Source organism: Dromiciops gliroides, chromosome 4, assembly GCF_019393635.1.
Source record: "Dromiciops gliroides isolate mDroGli1 chromosome 4, mDroGli1.pri, whole genome shotgun sequence".
NCBI lineage: Eukaryota > Metazoa > Chordata > Mammalia > Microbiotheria > Microbiotheriidae > Dromiciops > Dromiciops gliroides.
Window position 1 is genome coordinate 109,959,367 of NC_057864.1, and position 17,121 is coordinate 109,976,487.

At 37.8% G+C, this 17,121-nt stretch overlaps 1 protein-coding gene across 2 annotated transcripts in view; it reads left to right on the forward strand.

The window, feature by feature from the left end:
* Positions 1-219: 219 nt before the first annotated feature.
* The window catches only part of SYT14 (synaptotagmin 14), a 239,104-nt gene continuing 222,202 nt past the window's right edge, over positions 220-17,121 (forward strand). For both annotated transcript variants that reach the window (XM_044004094.1, XM_044004092.1), the window contains exons 1-2: positions 220-335; positions 12,066-12,113. The gene's annotated coding sequence lies outside the window, so the exon portion shown is untranslated. The remainder of the gene's footprint in view (positions 336-12,065; positions 12,114-17,121) is intronic.

Below are 17,121 nucleotides of genomic sequence, written 5' to 3' on the forward strand. Positions count from 1 at the left end.
TGCCAGGGCGGGGGCTGGACAGGCTGGGGGGTGGTAAAGAGGGGAAGCTGGGAGGCGGGAGGAGGGGGATAGTCACGTGCTGGCAGCGGTCCTTGGACGATTCCATTTTCCATTCTCCCTTCCCTTTACTTTCCAATGCCCAGCCCCCCCGCCCCCCCACCCCACCCCATTCCCTTTCCCCGGCCCCTTGGCTCCGAGATTCACTCTCATTTTGTGCCCCATCCCCGCCCCTTCGCTTTTTGTCTTTCCCGGACTCCGGCGCCTCTTTCCCTTCCCCTCCCACCCCTACCACGCAGTTGGTGCGGTCCATGGCGAGCACATCATGGCGATTGAGGGTAAGTAGAGGCCGCTCCCCGGGGTGGAGAGGAGGTCGGGGAGTGGGGGGCGGGGAGGGGGATGAGGTGAAGTGTATCCTCGAGGATGCGACTGGGATTTGGGCGTCCTCAGAGGACGGGGAGGGGGAGAGGTGAGGGTAGGCGAAGGGGGCGGGGGGGTGTCCCGACTAGGAGTGACCCCCCCCGCCCCGCCCCCTCCCTCTTCCCCCTCCACATCCCCCTCTTCTTCCCAGGTGCAAGTAGAGGGAGCGGGGCCGGGCTCCTGGGCCAGGGCCGACCCTTCGTCTCGCTGGCCCTACCCTTTGCCGAAGCTGGAGAAGAGGCCCCCAGTCTCCTCTCCGACGCTGGTGCGGAGTTTTGCCCCGGCTGCCGCAAGGCAGAGAGAGCCCCAGAGACTTGGGTGAGGGAGGGCAATGAAGCGGGGCTCTAGGATGCACCTGCAGCCCCTCGCTAGCCACTGTCCTAAGGGAATCTCCGCGACCTGCTCCCTCCCTTCCTGGCCACCCCTGAGGAGGGCGACTGAGTGAGCCCCGCTCCTCGAGCCCCTTCCAGCGATGCCCACTAGTGACCTCCCCGCCTCGAGATCCCGGGCTACCCTCCCTTTTCCGCTTTGTGAGCGAGACTTTATCCTCCCCTTGTTTTCTTGTGTGTTTTGTATGTGTGTTTCGTGTGTGTGTGTGTGTGTGTGTGTGTGTGTGTGTGTAAGAGAGAGAAGAGTGAGACAGAGTGTGTGAATGATTTATCTCCTCAGGTAGTTCACTGTTGAGATTGTTCCCTACTTCTAAAAGAAGTCAAATGAATTCTCCCAGAGTCTCCTTTTGAATGCCGTCTTGTCTGTCTTTTTGTTTTTGTTTTTAAGAATGAGTGGTCGTTGATATCAGACATTAATTATTGTTATGCTCTTTGGTGAAAAGTTAACCCAATAGTAGTTGGCATTAAAACTTTTTTTTCTCCTTTCAAAGAAAATCCAGTCTCCCTGGTGAGAGAGACAGAGACAGAGATTTATCTTGGTAGTTCACTCTTGAAATTGTTTCTGTACTTCCGAAGGAATTCAAATGAGTTGTCTTAGCATTCTCCTTTTGAATGCAGTGTGCCTCAGTTTGTTGTTGTTTTTGGAAGAAATGAATGATTGTAGATTTCTGACAGGACTAACATGCGTTCCAGTGAAAAGTTAATGCATAGGTAGTTGGCATTAAGGCATGTTGATTAAAAATTTTTTTTTCTCCTTTCAAAGAAAATCTAGTATGAATTAAAGATTCTGTTTTCCTTAAACATTGAGTAGAACAAGTCGAGTCAATAAGCATTTATTTATTGTCTGATAGCTGCTAGTCAATGTACTAAACTAGGATTCAAAAAAAGAAAGAAAAAGAAAAAAGGCAAAAAATAGTCCCTGCTTTCAAGGAGTTTATAGTCCAATGGGGAACACAGCTTGCAAACAACTAGATAAATGAAGGATAAATTGGAGATAATCAGAGGGGGGAAGAACAGAAGCTGAAACTGACCTTGACAGGTCAGAGGCAGTCAACAGTACAACAGACATTCAATGCAAGAATAGGAGATTATTCAAGTTCTAGTTTTTCAAGGAAACTGCAAAACTGAAAACTTATTATATTTCTGGCCATGTCTGTATTTCAGTAGTATAAATCTAAATTCCAGAATCTTCTTTCCCCACCAGTCAAAACTTTTTGAAGACCCTTCCTGGAAAGTTCTCTGTATCCAGAAACCCACTGAGATAAGCATTTATTAAACCAAATTTTGTATAAGTTGCAGTATTAGATGTGAAAATAAAAATGAAACAGCTCTTGTCTTCAAGGAGATTACATTTTTTGAACAGGAGAAGAGGCATTTCTTTACTAAGAGAATGAAACACATTTGAGGGGGCTTATATATGTGGTCTGAATCTATTCCTTATATATAACTAGTAATATTTCAAATTAGCAAACCAGTGAGCATTATGAGCATAGTCTTGTTACTCCTGTTCTCAAATTAATTTGGTATTCTATATAACTGGACAGTGTAGTGTGAAGCAGTATAATTGAGAGGGTTCCTTTTGTTTGCTCTCATGAACTTTAACAGCTGATTTACTTATTATTGGTCTCAGTTTCCTCAACCATAAAATGGGGATAATGAGTGCATACCTTTCAGGGTCCTTGTGATGATCAATGAGATAATCTTTGTAAAGCACATAGTAGGTCCTATATAAATGCTAGCTATTATTGTAATCATCATCATCTATTTATGTTTAGGTCTTTGATTTAATTAGCCTGGGTAGCTACTGATGATTAAATATCCTCTACTAATAAATATTTTCAATTCTATGTGTATATATATGTATACACACACACACACACACACATATATTCCTACCCACCTACCCATCCACCCACACACATTACAATTACATATGTATTCATTCAAACAGTTGTCAGATATCCATGGTGATAATAGTCCTAAGACTGTGTTAGCTAGTTTGGAAAATGTGCCTAGAAAAAAATATATATCTTTTTACTAATCCTTTTTTAAAAGCTAGGACTACAGTCAAGTAGCTAAATTTAGTGATTTAAAAATGATTTTCCCTGCACACCCACTCAATGAAGTGGCACCATGGTCAGAAGGCCAAGGGGAAGGATTAAATGATAGACAAGGCATTAATTATAGACAAGATAACCCTAGAATAATAAAGAACTGACTACTTAAGAATTTTAAAAGTAATTGTTATTTTTCCCTCTTTCCTAACGTTTCTCACTCTCCACCATCTTTGGTTTATTGCTCTTTGCTAGGTTCAATTCATCTTTCTTATTAACAAATGGATTTCTCAACTTGGCTGCTTAACTAGTTTCTAAATCACTGTTTTGTTTCGCCTCTCTACCTTTATGCTTTAGCAAAAATATCATTCGTGGTTGCAGTCTAGAGACTCAGATTGTGAGACAAGCTAATAAATACTGTCACAGACTGTCATAGGGAAATTAGTTCATGATATAAAAATTAAGAATTGTAATTATTATTTGTTTCTACTCTGGAAGGAAAATAACATTTTTAAAAAAATCTTAGTATTTAGAGTAAGAATTGAGTTTCAGGTCAAGTGAGACTAAACCTTGATTACTAAATATTTACATTATTATACATAGGAACTCAGGGTATCATGAAAAGTATTGGACTAAGAGTCAGAATCCTTAGGTTCTAGTTATAGAACTGTAATGTTGGGGGCAACTAGGTGGCACAGTACATAAAGCACCGGCCTTGGATTCAGGAGGACCTGAGTTCAAATATAGCCTCAGATACTTGACTCTTACTAGCTGTGTGACTCTCTGGGCAAGTCACTCAACCCTTATTGCCCCAAGCAAAAAGAAAAAACCCACAAACAAAAAAAAAATTATAATCTTAATTGATTTGAATAGAGTTGGAAGAGATTTTAGAATACATCTAGGCTAACTTCTTGTTCTTGATAAAATTTGTGATCAATCAGCATCCCTAGATCATTGTTATAAGATGTTTTGACAAGCCAGCCCCCCACCCCCACCCAATCCTATAGTTGTAATTGGCTTTTTAAAAAACTAGTTGAAAAAACATTTTTAATCTTATCAATTTTGACTTTTGTATTTTGACCCATCATTCTAGACCAAAAGTATCCATCACCTGCCCATAATATTCCCAGCATAGCAAGAACCAGATTAAAATGTAATTGGGAAACATTTAACCAAATAAATAAAAACACAGTAGAACACAGATAATGTTAATATGTGGTTTTCTAAGTCATTACATGGCAAGAGGGAGCTCTCTATACAACTTAGTGGAACCTGATTTTTTTTTTTAGTTTAACAGCACTATTTTAGACCACTGAAAGAATTTTGATAGCGGATTCTATTATCCTAGCTACCTGTTCCTCTTAGCTGTGTCATGTACAAATCTGGTAAGCAAATCTTTTCTGTCTTTACTAAAGAAAATTAGAAAATTGTTGAGCAGCATAGGGTTAAGGACAAAGTTTTGCCATATGATCCTAGAAACTTTCCTTCAAGTTGAATTGATCCATTAATCAATACTCTTTGCATGTGATTGTCCAACCAGCCTCATACACATATACCCAACTGTATTGCTATTCATCCCATATTTCTCTATCATGTGCCTAAGGATATCATTTTGTCATAAGCCTTGCTGAAATCCAGGCAATGTTGATACTACCTAGCTGGATGACCTTGAGTGAGAGACAGTTTGGTGTTATGGAAAGAACAGACTTTAGAACAAAGGACCTTGGTCCCAATCCTGGCTCTGCTGCTTTACTCTGTGGAACCTGATGCAAGTCACTTAACCTCTCAGGCTTTTAGTTCCTTCATCTTTTGATGAGGAATGAAGGGGGTTGAAGTACATGACTTTTAAGGGCCTTTTTAATTCTGTTTTCCATAAAATAATATTTCCTACCAAAGTAGAAAAGAAAATAATTACAATTATATTATAATTACTTAACTTCTTTGGACTTCAATTTCCTCATCTATAAAGAGGGTTTTGAATTTAAATCTCTATTTACTCAAAAATGCTATAATGTTAAGGTGAAATGAAGACTTCTTTTATTTTTTAAATTAAAAAAAATTTTTTAGGAGCAATGAGGGTTAAGTGACTTGTCCAGGGTCACACAGCTAATAAGTGTGAAGTGTCTGAGGCTAGATTTGAACTCATATCCTCCTGAATGCAGGGCCGGTGCTTTATCCACTGTGTCACCTAACTGCCCCCCTGAAATGAAGACTTTTAAGAATAGTTGGAGGGGGCAGCTAGGTGGTACAGTGGATAGAGCATGGGCCCTGGATTGAGGAGGACATGAGTTCAAATCCAGCCTCAGACACTTCACACTTATTAGCTGCGTGACCCTGGGCAAGTCACTTAACCCCAATTGCCCCACCCCCAAAACAAAAAAAGAATAGTTGGAGATGTTTTGTTAGAAGATTCAGTAAAATGTTAAATATGATACCTAATTTTAGAGATATACAATACAACTTTCCATATTCTTATGAGAAAAATACATTACAGTATGCTGTAATTTAACTAATCTGTGACATCATATGACATTCAAAGTTTTTAAAAAATGAGTTCATTTAGTGTAGAATGTACAACCTTTTCATAGCAATAGATTTCATAAATGTAGCAAAGTTTGTTTTTAGAGGAAATATAGTTCAAATAAACCAGTGGCTAATAAATGAATATAAGAAGATATAAATATATGAGGTGGTATGTCACAGTCAAGAGAATCTAACCTTAGAATCAGGATGATCTCTGAATTTAAGTCCTGTCTCTGACACATATTTAGCTATGTCACCCTGGGTAAGGTTAAGACTGTAAATTGCAGAGAATGGCTTAATCTACATTGTTAGAAGGAACTTATAAATCTAAAGATTCTCTGTACTAGTAAAATCACAGATCCAATCCATATCCCTATTTTATTCACTATTTTTAAATGAATAAAATTGAAATAAGGATGAAATTGCTTTTTATTTATATTTGCTATATACAATTAAGGGCCTATATTTTTTAGTAGATTTACAAAATTTATTTAAATTTTCTCCTGTAATCTTGCTGACAAAATTAGGGACTTCTGGGGGGAAACAGTAGAATTTTTTGTTAGGATCTATGTTATTTTATTTTAATTGCTTGAACTAAAGAGCAGTAATAGAAGAGTACAATTTATGTTGTTCTAAGAAGTACTAAGAGCCAGGCAGTCTAATTAGTCTTACCTCAGCATGAAAATAACAATACTACTATACTAGTATCTTCTAAACCAAAAGGCAACGGTTTATATGTGCTGAAGATCACAATTCATCCTTGCCTTTCAATCCACCTGATCACTGACCGTGTCTTTACAAAAATTTATCCTCTATAGATGGTCTGTGCAGCATGCTGGAGACCTTTTCCCTAGGTCTGGAAATTTTAGGGATATTTCTGTTATATTTGGGTAGTTCATTTGTCCTCACATACTACTCTTCCTTTATCCATTATACATGAACTTGATGTTTTTTACTCTACTTCTTGTGTACAAACATCCCTGGTAATATATTGTGGTTTAGTTACTTTCAATCCCTTTTTTCTTCAATTTTGCATGTTTCCTATGATTTTAATTATTTTGAGCTGTCTTATGATTTGCAGCCATATAGCATCACTTGGAAAGTATCTATGTAACTGTAACATTTAAAATCTAATGTGTGGTCACCTTATTCCTGTCCTAAGTATAGGGAAAATTAGGTAGGGTTTCTAGTAGAAATTAGAAACTTTAGCACCAGTTTTGGGCATTAAGCATTTATTAAATCATAACAGGTATTAGGAAAAAGAGAACACCTGGGTCAGAAAGTTAAGAAAAGACCTATCTAGCCCAGGGTCTGGTTCTTCCTCAAGTCCTCCACCACAAGCCTGTTTGAGCAAAGAACTTCCAAGTAACTGTGTGTGGAAGCTTTTTATGGGTCTGGAGTAAGAGGACCAGGAGGATTTCCCTGTACTTCATAATTTTGGGGACAGATTTAAGAAGTAGCCATGTCAAAGATATTAAAAATTACCTAGTTATTAATTAAATAACCATTAATATTTTAAAATATGTGATTAGGAAGGTGTTTTCTTTAGTAATAACTCCTGACTCAAGACAAATCCCAAGTTGACAAGAAGTTAAAGTTATGAGAAATTGAAGAGGATCTATAATTTGTTTGATCTAGGGTACAGTGTCAGGATGAACATGCTAGTAAACACACTAGTGAAAAAGAAAGTGAGTCTTAACAGTTAAGAATTGATTGGTTTGCTTATTTAAACTTATCAATCTATTAATTTATTCCAGATTTTAGAGAGACTAGCTTGTTTTAAGAGAGGCACATTGCTAGGATAATTTTGACCTGCTTGAAAATGGCTTAATCCCCAAGTTACATACACATACTCACTGCATCTCTATACCAACTCTGGAAAACTACATCAATTTATATCCTGTTTCTACATAGAGTTGCCTAAGAGGCAAAAGAGTAACATTGACTAAAAATTTCAATTTCACTCTATTTCTGCTCATCTCCATGTTGCAGGAGGAGTAGAGTTGATACAATCTCTGCAAAGACCTTATTGAGAAATAATTTTAAATAACTTAAGGTTCAGTTTAATATCGGACTGTTTTAATCATTTCTTTTAAAATGATAACTTTTATGAAAAGGAAAATAATAGTTATGTGCTTAAGAGCCGCAAAGTACCTTAAAGATAATATATGCCTGCTCATTTTACAGATGAAGAAACTGAGGAGCACTTGACCAGGATCACATAGGGAGTAAACAGGAGAAAAGGGATGCTAGTTCCAGCACTCCTTCCACTGCATCATTTCCCTTCCCTCCCTCCCCTTTTGGCTTGGCTGCATCTGCATGGTTAATTCTTCTACTGACTGTCATCTCTTTTGAAGAGTTATAGCTTCAGGGAACATCTCCTGCAGGGCAGCTAGTACCACCCGTGCAAACCAAGGACTCCTGATTCCTCAAGGTAGCTGCTAGATTCAGAAAGTCTTATCTCTCAGGATTACTGTTCAGTCACCTGTGTTCACGGAAAGAACACAAAGCAGAAGAGACTGGCCCTTGAGATCCAATTTTAGCCTTACTTAGACTGCATATGATCTCAGCTTCATGTATTAGCAGCTGCCATAGCTGCTGGTGGGATGAAGTTCCCAAGCATGTTGGGTGGAACCCCCTGAGGAGAACTTATGGGAGAATATAAAAGTCAAATCAAACTGGTAGGCCTGTACTGGTTGAGATTAGAATTGTTGGGAGGATGACCCCCATTGATGAGATCACAGATTAATTTCTGATTTTGGGTATGTTCAAAGTCTCTACTTGGGTTCCCAAACTCATCTTCTCAAGAATAGAATAGAGACAGTCATGACTAGACAAGAGTTCCTGTGAAAAAAGGTATGGGAATTTAATGGATTGAAAGTTCAAAATGAATCAGTATCATAAAGAGCTAATGCTATCTTAGGTTGCATCGAGGAGACAGTGTCCAGAATAGAGGGAAGAGTTCCATTATAATCTGTGCTAGACCAGATATGAAGTACAGTGTGAGTAGCACATTTTATAATAAAACACAGACAAGGTCTAGGAGAAGACCAGGATGATGAGGTACAGGAGAAAGTCAAAGATATTATAGAAGAGATTTTTTGGTATGGGTGGGATAAGATTGTCTCTAAGGTTCCTTTTAATGAGTGGATTTCCTGATTCTTTGAAATGAAAAGACAAAAAGAATAGGCTACGTTCCAAACCTGCTAAATATTGAATTTCTTTTTTATTGTCAATTACAATTTTCAAGTAAACGATTTCTTAAAAAAATTTAAAATCATGGGCAGCTAGGTGACACTGTGGATAAAGCACTGGCCCTGGATTCAGGAGGGCCTGAGGTCGAATCCAGTCTCAGACACTTGACACTTATTAGCTGTGTGACCCTGGGCAAGTCACTTAATCCCAATTGCCTCACACACAAACACACAAAAGAAAGTTTAGGGAAATAAACTCAATTCGTTAGATATATTTCAATGTATATTTCTTTAGATCTGGAATTTTGCCAATGTTTGACAATGATTAATTGGTGTTAATTACCCCAAAGTAAGATTATAATAATTCCATGATTTATATTTTTATTGTTTCTGAGTTTCTGATTAATATTCAGGAATTGTACTTACCTTTAGTAGGTAGGTGGTCTTTATTTGCAGTTTTGTAGGCTAAAAGAAACACCCTACTTAAAAGAGACAATCATTCTTATTGTCACTAATTCCTATGAGAAGAAACTTAGTATTGTGGATGGATAACTGGCCCAGGTGTCAGGAAGACCTGGGTTCAAGTTCTGCCTCTCACACATCTTGGCTGTGTGACCTTGGGCAAAGTCAATTTTACCTTTCAGTGCTCTAGGCTGTACTCTAATACTTCATACTTAATAATACTCAGAGTTGCAAAGAAGGTCAGTTCTACACTGGTGGAGGAAGCTCTGTACTGTTTCCTATACAATCTTTTCTAAACCAATCAAATCACAAAAAATCCATTAGGCTTTTAAAGAATATTGTATGCTGTGATTTAATTCCAGATGTAGATAGTAAAATTTTATCCATTCAGACTAAATTCTTTCTGAATTTTAAATTGTTTAAAAAGAAATCTTTTTTTTTTTTTTTTGCTTTCATGTCAAGAACTAATAAGATTATTTCATTGCAAGAGTTCTTCCTTAATGGATGAGAATGATTTATATATAGCATGTGTCCTAACCTTTCTACTGACCTTCAGTCTTGTATCTCTTAATTACTTTTCAGATGTTTTCAACTGGACGCCTAGTAGAGATCTTAAATCTACTATGTCCCAAACTGAACTCATCATCTTTCCCCCATAGCCCTCTCCCCTTTAAAACTGTTCTGTTACTGTTGAGGGTGGCAGCTTCCTCCCAGGCTTACAACTTAGGTATCATCCTCAGCTCCTTATTGTATCTCACCACCACCACCACCCCTCCCTCCATATCCAATCTGTTGCCAAGGCCTGTCGATTTCATGTTTGCAATATCTCTTGAATACACTCCTTTCTTTCCTTGGATACTCCTACCACCTTGGTGGCAGGCCCCTATTACTTCACACCTAGACTGTTATAATAATAGTCTGATGGTAGGTCTACTTCCTCACACTAGTCTACCTCTGTTCAGCTGCCAAATTTTCCTAAATAAAGCACAGTTCTAACCGTGTCATCTCACCTATTTGATAAATTCCAGTCACTTCTTGTCTTCTCCAGGATCAAATACAAAATCATCTGCCCTCCTAAGCTCTTCATAACTTAACTCTCTTCTACCTTTTTCAGTGCCCTTAGACCTTATTCTCCAGTGCGTGCTCCTTGCACGATATCACAGTCTTAGGTACAGGTTAGGTTTGTATTTTAGTGTCATAGATTTAGATGCGGAAGGACCCTTAGAGGCCATCTCATTCAATCCTCTTCCATTCCCATTTTACCGATGAGGAAAGTGCGACTCAGAGCAGTTAAGTGACTTTAGTGACTTGCTTACCCAAAGTCATATAGGTAGAAAATAACAAAGCTGATTTGAACTTCTGTACTTTAACTCCCACATATAGGGCACTCTGTATGCTGTGCTAGATACTTACAAAGTGATTAATTTGCATTCATTATATTGTTTAAAATGGTGTTATGGTTAATAGTACAGTTAGTATGTAAACTTAATCTACTTTAGTACTAGAGATATTTTTTTAAATTTTAGACTGCTTCCCAAAGTAACTTAGTTTTTTAATAGATATTGTGATCATCTTTTTGTATTGTTACTGTAATTATTTCTCTTTGTAATAATGAAGTGTTTAATAGACAGCTTTTCTTATGAGCAAAAAATGTAATGATAAAATGAGAAATAATAAAGAATGCCATAAAACTTTGATTAGTTTGTATTAATGAAAACAGTCATCTTATCACCTGGAATATCATGGAGGTTCATTCTGCTTTGATATTCAATACCTCTTCAACACCCTCAGCTACCTCTCTCTTTGATGGGAAGGCAGGTCAATGAGCTCTTCCTCAAGATTCTCTTCACAAAGGGCTCAGACTTTTCCAGCTAATTTCATTTCCTAACATCTACTGTGTCTGGTCTCTTGCATACAGTACCTCTGGTGGCTCTTCCCTACCCCCATTTCTTCCTCTTTTGTGTATTTTCTTTACCCATTAGGTTGTAAGCTTCTTGAAGGAGCACCTAGGTGGTGCAGTGGATAGAACACCAGGCCAGGAGGACCTGAGTTCAAATCTGGTATCAGACAGTGACTAGCTCTGTGACCCTGGACAAGTCACTTAAGCTCTATTTGCCTCGGTTTCTTAATCTGTATAATGAACATCATAGTAGTTATAAGGATCAAATTAGATGATAATTGTAAAGCACTTAGCACAGTACCTGGCATGGAGTAGGTACTTAATGAATATTATTGACTGACATAACTCTTAAAGGAGGAGCATTTTAATCAGTTTTATTTTAGCATCATTATTTGCCAAGATGAAAGGGTGAAATATGCACTTTTATGAGTTTATATGATAAAACTACAGGATTGCCTCCTGCAGTGATGCCTTATTCAGAAGACTGGCAAAATAGGGGCCTCCTCGGCCTCCTATGTGCAGAGGTCTGTGCTGTGTATTGAGACTGAGGAAATGACGACTTCCCATTTCTGAAATGCTCTCCCTTCTCATCTCTGTCTCTTGGCTTCCCTGGCTTCGTTTAAGTCCCAACTAAAAGCCCACCTTCTACAGGAAGCCTTTCCTGATCCCTCCTAGTTCTAGTGCCTTTCCTCTCTTATTTGTTAACTAACTTGTAAATAACTTTTCATGTGTAATTATTTACATGCCCCGCTTTAGATTCTGAGCTCCTCAAGAGCTCTGTCATTTGCTTTTCCTTGTAGTCCCCAGCACTTAACCGTGCCTGGCACTTAGTAAGTGCTTAATAGTAAGTGCTTATTAAGTCAACTCTGTTGCTTGAGTGGTTGCCCAGTTCAATTTGTTCATTCCTAAGACATTCATGAGGTATGTGTAGACATTTGAATGGTCTTGATTTTTGATCTATCCAGGATGTTTAGTTAATATATTTGGGTAATATGGTCTAAAGAAAAAAAATCAAGGGCATTTTTTTAACGTCTTCTCTCTTTTAAATTTAAAAGTTTAAACTTCACTCTGAGACAGTCAAACTAAGCTCATGGTATTTCTATCTTTTTTGATATTTTTTGAATAGGTGGAGAACGAACCTGTGGAGTGCATGAGCTTATTTGTATTAGAAAAGGTAAGCAATACATTTAGTGGGAATGCTTAGATGAGAAATATTTTGTTTCATGTCACACTTTGTAGCAAGGTAATAAATTACTTGGAGACCATAAAATATTTTAAAATATTTTATTATTAATTACTAAAGTGTCATTTCAGTGATTTTGCTTGTGGGATATGATGGGTCAATAATAGTCTTGTTCCTCATAATTTGCTTTGATGAAGAGACAAAGAATGGAAGATTTGATGTCTTTTCCTTTCTAGTATCTGGATTCATGTGCTTATTTAATTCCCCTTGACTTAATACTGTTTACCATATCTGCCTCGCATTTGAATACTACATTATCATTTTTTCCCTAAAGCATCTGAACGTGCAGCATTACCTTAAATAGACATAGTAGCCATGTAAAGTAGGCAGGCCAGTATTGTTATAATCCATTTTTGCTGATGAGGAAATGGAGACTGAAGCTAAGTGGCTGACTTACCTACATTCATACAATTTGTAAGTGACAGAACCAGGAGTCATAACCAGGTCATCTGACTCCAGGTTCAGATTAATTTTCCACTACATCAACCTGCCTCTTCTGTTCTATTACTCTCTCCCACCAGAGATCTGAGGTGTTCATTAAAATTCAAATTGGGAACATATCCAAAGACCACAACATCCTTTGAACATCAACAACTGGCTATGCCTACTTAAGAGGAACCACCTGTCAGCTGGGTGGCTTATCAAGGTGGCCCCAGGACAGGTAAACCACTTGTTAGATAGGAGGCAAGGAATAAGGTAGATCTGAAATAGAATTAGGAAAAGCCTAATGAGTCTCCCACTCCCAAAGATTCACAATGTGTGGGGCGGGTGAAAAAAGAATGGACTGGGTAATCCCCCAAAATAGACTTTGAGGGGAGTGGGTACAAAATTGCTCATATCTATTCTTAAATTTGGGGGATTTTGCTTTTCTTATTTCCAGACAAATTGCTTATCCTTCCTGTGGGTACCCAGTAGCAATCATACTTCACTAGCATTTCATGAATTCATTCAATGAATAAATAAATGTATAATTTTTGGTGAGAGAAGGGAAAACTTCTAAGCACAAGTAATTAATCACCAAGCATTTATTAAGTGGCGACTTAATGCCCAGCACTGTGGATACAAAGACCAAACCTCTCCCCCCACAAAAACCACCTTGACATCTCAAGTAGCTTACGTTTTACAGAGCATATACAACGTGCGCACATACAAGAATGATAGACAATATATGCAAAATCAATTGGGAAAGACTGCATGTAAGAGGTGACACGAAATCTGAGCCTGGAAGGAATCTAGGGAGTTTATGGGGGTGGAGAGGAGAGCATTCTTTTCAGGCATGGAGAACAGCTTGTGCAAAGGCATGGGGATAAGACATGCGGCAGAAGTGGTGTTTGTGAGGAACAGTAAGAAGACCAGTTTGGGTCTGGATCATAGAGTATGTAAAGGGAATAATTTAACTAACTTGTAAGAGGCGAGTTAAAGGCAAATTGTGCAGTGCTTTAAATATCAAACAGAAGAGTTTGCATTTTATCCTAAAAACATCAGGGATCCACTGGCATCTTTGGAACTGGGAGTGTCATTGTGACACTTGTACTTTAGAAAGATTAATTTGGCAGTTGTGGAGGGGATGGAATGGAGAAGAGAGAGACTTAAGATAGGGAGACCAGTTGGGTTGCCTTTGAAATAGTGTAGGTCAAAGCTTCTTTAACTGTGGGTCACAACTTTATATGGGGTCCCATAACTGAATGTGGGGGTTGTGAAAAATTTGGCAACAGTAAAAGGTTATATATATACCTATTTTATATACCCAGGGTCATCTAAAAATTCTCCAGCAAAAAGGGGTTGAAAATGGAAAAAGTTTAAGAAGCCCTGGTCCAGGTGAGAGGGATGAGGACCTGAAGTAGAGTAGTGGCAATGTTGAGTGAAGAGAAGAGGATGAATATGAGAGGTATTGTGGAAGTAGTTTTATTTAGACTTGCTGTCTGATTGGCTAAAGGGGTGAAGGAGAGTGAAAACGAGTCAAGAATGATGCTGGGATTGTGAATCTGGGGAATTAAAAGTTATATTCTAAAAGAACAGTTAGAGTGAATAGGTATGGAGAAAGCTGAAGGTGGCTAGTCAAGAATGACAACAGAATCTCCACAATAGGGTGATAATAGACAAGAATATATAATTACTGTGTTGACAATTTTTTTTGCAATTCTGCATATGTTGTTTTGGTTAATTTTTAAAATATTCACAAAATGATCCCAATTTGTTAGATGAATTATACTCATAGTCAAAAGCATAATTTATACTTACAAAACAATACCTTGAGTTATCTGTTTCCTTTGTGTTGATGTTAATCACAATGGTCCAGGTTCTAGTTTACCAACATGAGAAATATAGAGAAATCCATTCCTGTTCTAGGTATACCATGGCAAAGTACTCGGTGGTGTGGGTCTCCAAAAGCAGGACTACAAACCCAAGAATGCCCTGGCATGTGAGGAGGGCTCTCCAGCACAGTTTAGTACACAAGCACATATGTTTCTTTCTAGATTTCATCATCTGCATCATTTGATGGGAAGAACTGCTTTCAGGATCTTAGAGTGGAAGCTCTTTGGTAACCCTGTTGTAGAATGGCACAGCAGAAAGGAGCATTGGAGGGCAGCTAGGTGGCACAGTGGATAAAGCACCGGCCCTGGATTCAGGAGGACCTGAGTTCAAATCTGGCTTCAGACACTTGACACTTGCTAGCTGTGTGACCCTGGACAAGTCGCTTAACCCTTGTTGCCTCCAAAAAAAAAAAATAAAGGAGCATTGGGTTCAGAGTCAAAATATCCGGGTTAAAATCCTGGCTCTGCCACTAATTATCTGGGTCACTCTGGGCATGTTATTTCTCTGGGTATGGAGTTCCTCATCTGTAAAAGGACAGGCTTGTGTTAGATGACCTTCCATCTCTAGATTTATGATACGGTAATCCTTAATGTGCTTTTTAGCTCTGAATATAGAATTCTGTGACCCCAGTGCAAGCATAGAATTCTGCCACATTAGTTATTTTATCCCATGGAGTGGGAATAGGAGAATCAGGCAAGTTAAAAGGCAAGCAGAATCAATAGTAACACTTCCTATACTTGAGTCAATATGTACTGTTCTTTTAATATACTCATGAAGTCTAGAGAAAAAAAATAAAGTTGCAATGCTGTTTACAGTTTGTCAATACCTCCATCTTTTCTGTTTAATCCATTTATTTTCACTTTCATTTTTTCATGGAAATATTCTTTAACAATTATGATTTGAAATCTACTTTACATAGTTGTATTCCTGAAAAGTGTATGTAATTGAACTATTTCAAGTATACCAAGGTAGTTGAAATATATTAGAATTACATGTCAATAGGAAAATTGTGATGAATTCTTTGTCAAGTAAAATTCTTTGTCAAGTTCATCGGTTTTATGAAGTTATAAATTTTATAAAATTAATTTCCTAAGTTTTATTTTATGACTTGGTATACCTTTTTTTAAAGTGAGGGAATACATGTAACTAATTTTTTTAGAATGAGAGGATACCAATGTTTTGATGCAAGGTAGTAAAAATTACTTTAAAAATAAAGATCACGGTCTTTATTATTAAACATTTAACATTTTTGACAATTTCTTTATAACAAAATATACAAAGTTTTCATTTAAGTCATATTAAAGGAACTTCATGCTAAAAATTATTCAACAATAAAATGGGTTTCTTTTTACATAACTCCCTATTACAGAAATTCAGAGACTAGGTGACCATCTGTGAGAATATTGTAGAAAAAATTCCTACATTAGGTGGGAGGTTGAACTACATGAGCCCTAAGATCTTCTCTAACTATGATGCTGTGATTCTGTTTATGGAACACTTATTACAGTGCCAGATACATAGTAGGTGCTTAATAAATGCTTGTTCTAGTCTAAATAAGTTTGGAGATCATCATTAATATCACTGTAGCATAATGAATTTTTAGCCATAGCAACTCACAAAGATCATAAATCAAAATGTAGAGTGTTTGCCTGGTAGTATATAATAGCTATCATTTATATAGTGTTTCAAGTTTACAGAGTACTTCACAAATATTGATAGGTGCTATTATTACCCAATTTTAGATGTGAGGAAATGAGGCAGACAGAAAGCAAATAACTTGCCCAGGGTGGCAAAACTAAGTTTAGGAGGCCAGATTTGAACTGAGGTCTTTCTGACTTCAAATCTAGCATTATATCTATCACACTGCCTAGCGGTCTATATACAGAATCACAGATCTAAAAGACCCCATTGGAGATCCATCATGGTCCAACCCAGTGGCATTGAACTCAAATAGAAGGAACAGATTGACATGAAACCGCAAGTCAATATTATTTCTGTTGTAATGTTGTTTATTTTGTTAGACATTTCTCAGTGACATTTTAATCTGGTTCAGGCTATGCTAGGGCCAAGTGTCTCTGGTCCAACTCATACCTCAAAAAGAAATCCCCTCGATATTGTTTAGTTTTATTTATTTGTCCAGACAAGGGGATATAGAATTCTAGATTGCTTTATAAATAGCAATAATTCTCTGGTAGGTCACATCTTTAAAGTCTTTTTTTTTTTACTTCTTTAAAGCCTTACAGTAAACTGACTGGTGTAGTGAATACAAACTCTCACTTTTTTGTTGATTACCAAAAACCCAATACATGTTCGACTGAATAGAGCAAAAGTTGTTTTAAAGGATGTTCTGTGTAGAGTCTATATGACAGAGGGATTCTGTACAGATAATGAGGCCCTCTAGATTGTACTCTTTGCAGAGGATATTATATGGATTGCATCAAGCTTCAGAAAAGTACAGAGCCTCCTCATTAGATCTATCAGTACTTGAAAAAAGATTGGCCCGAGGCAGCTAGGTGGTGCAGTGGATAGAGCACCGGCCCTGGATTCAGGAGTACCTGAGTTCAAATCCGGCCTCAGACACTTAACACTTACTAGCTATGTGACCCTGGGCAAGTCATTTAAC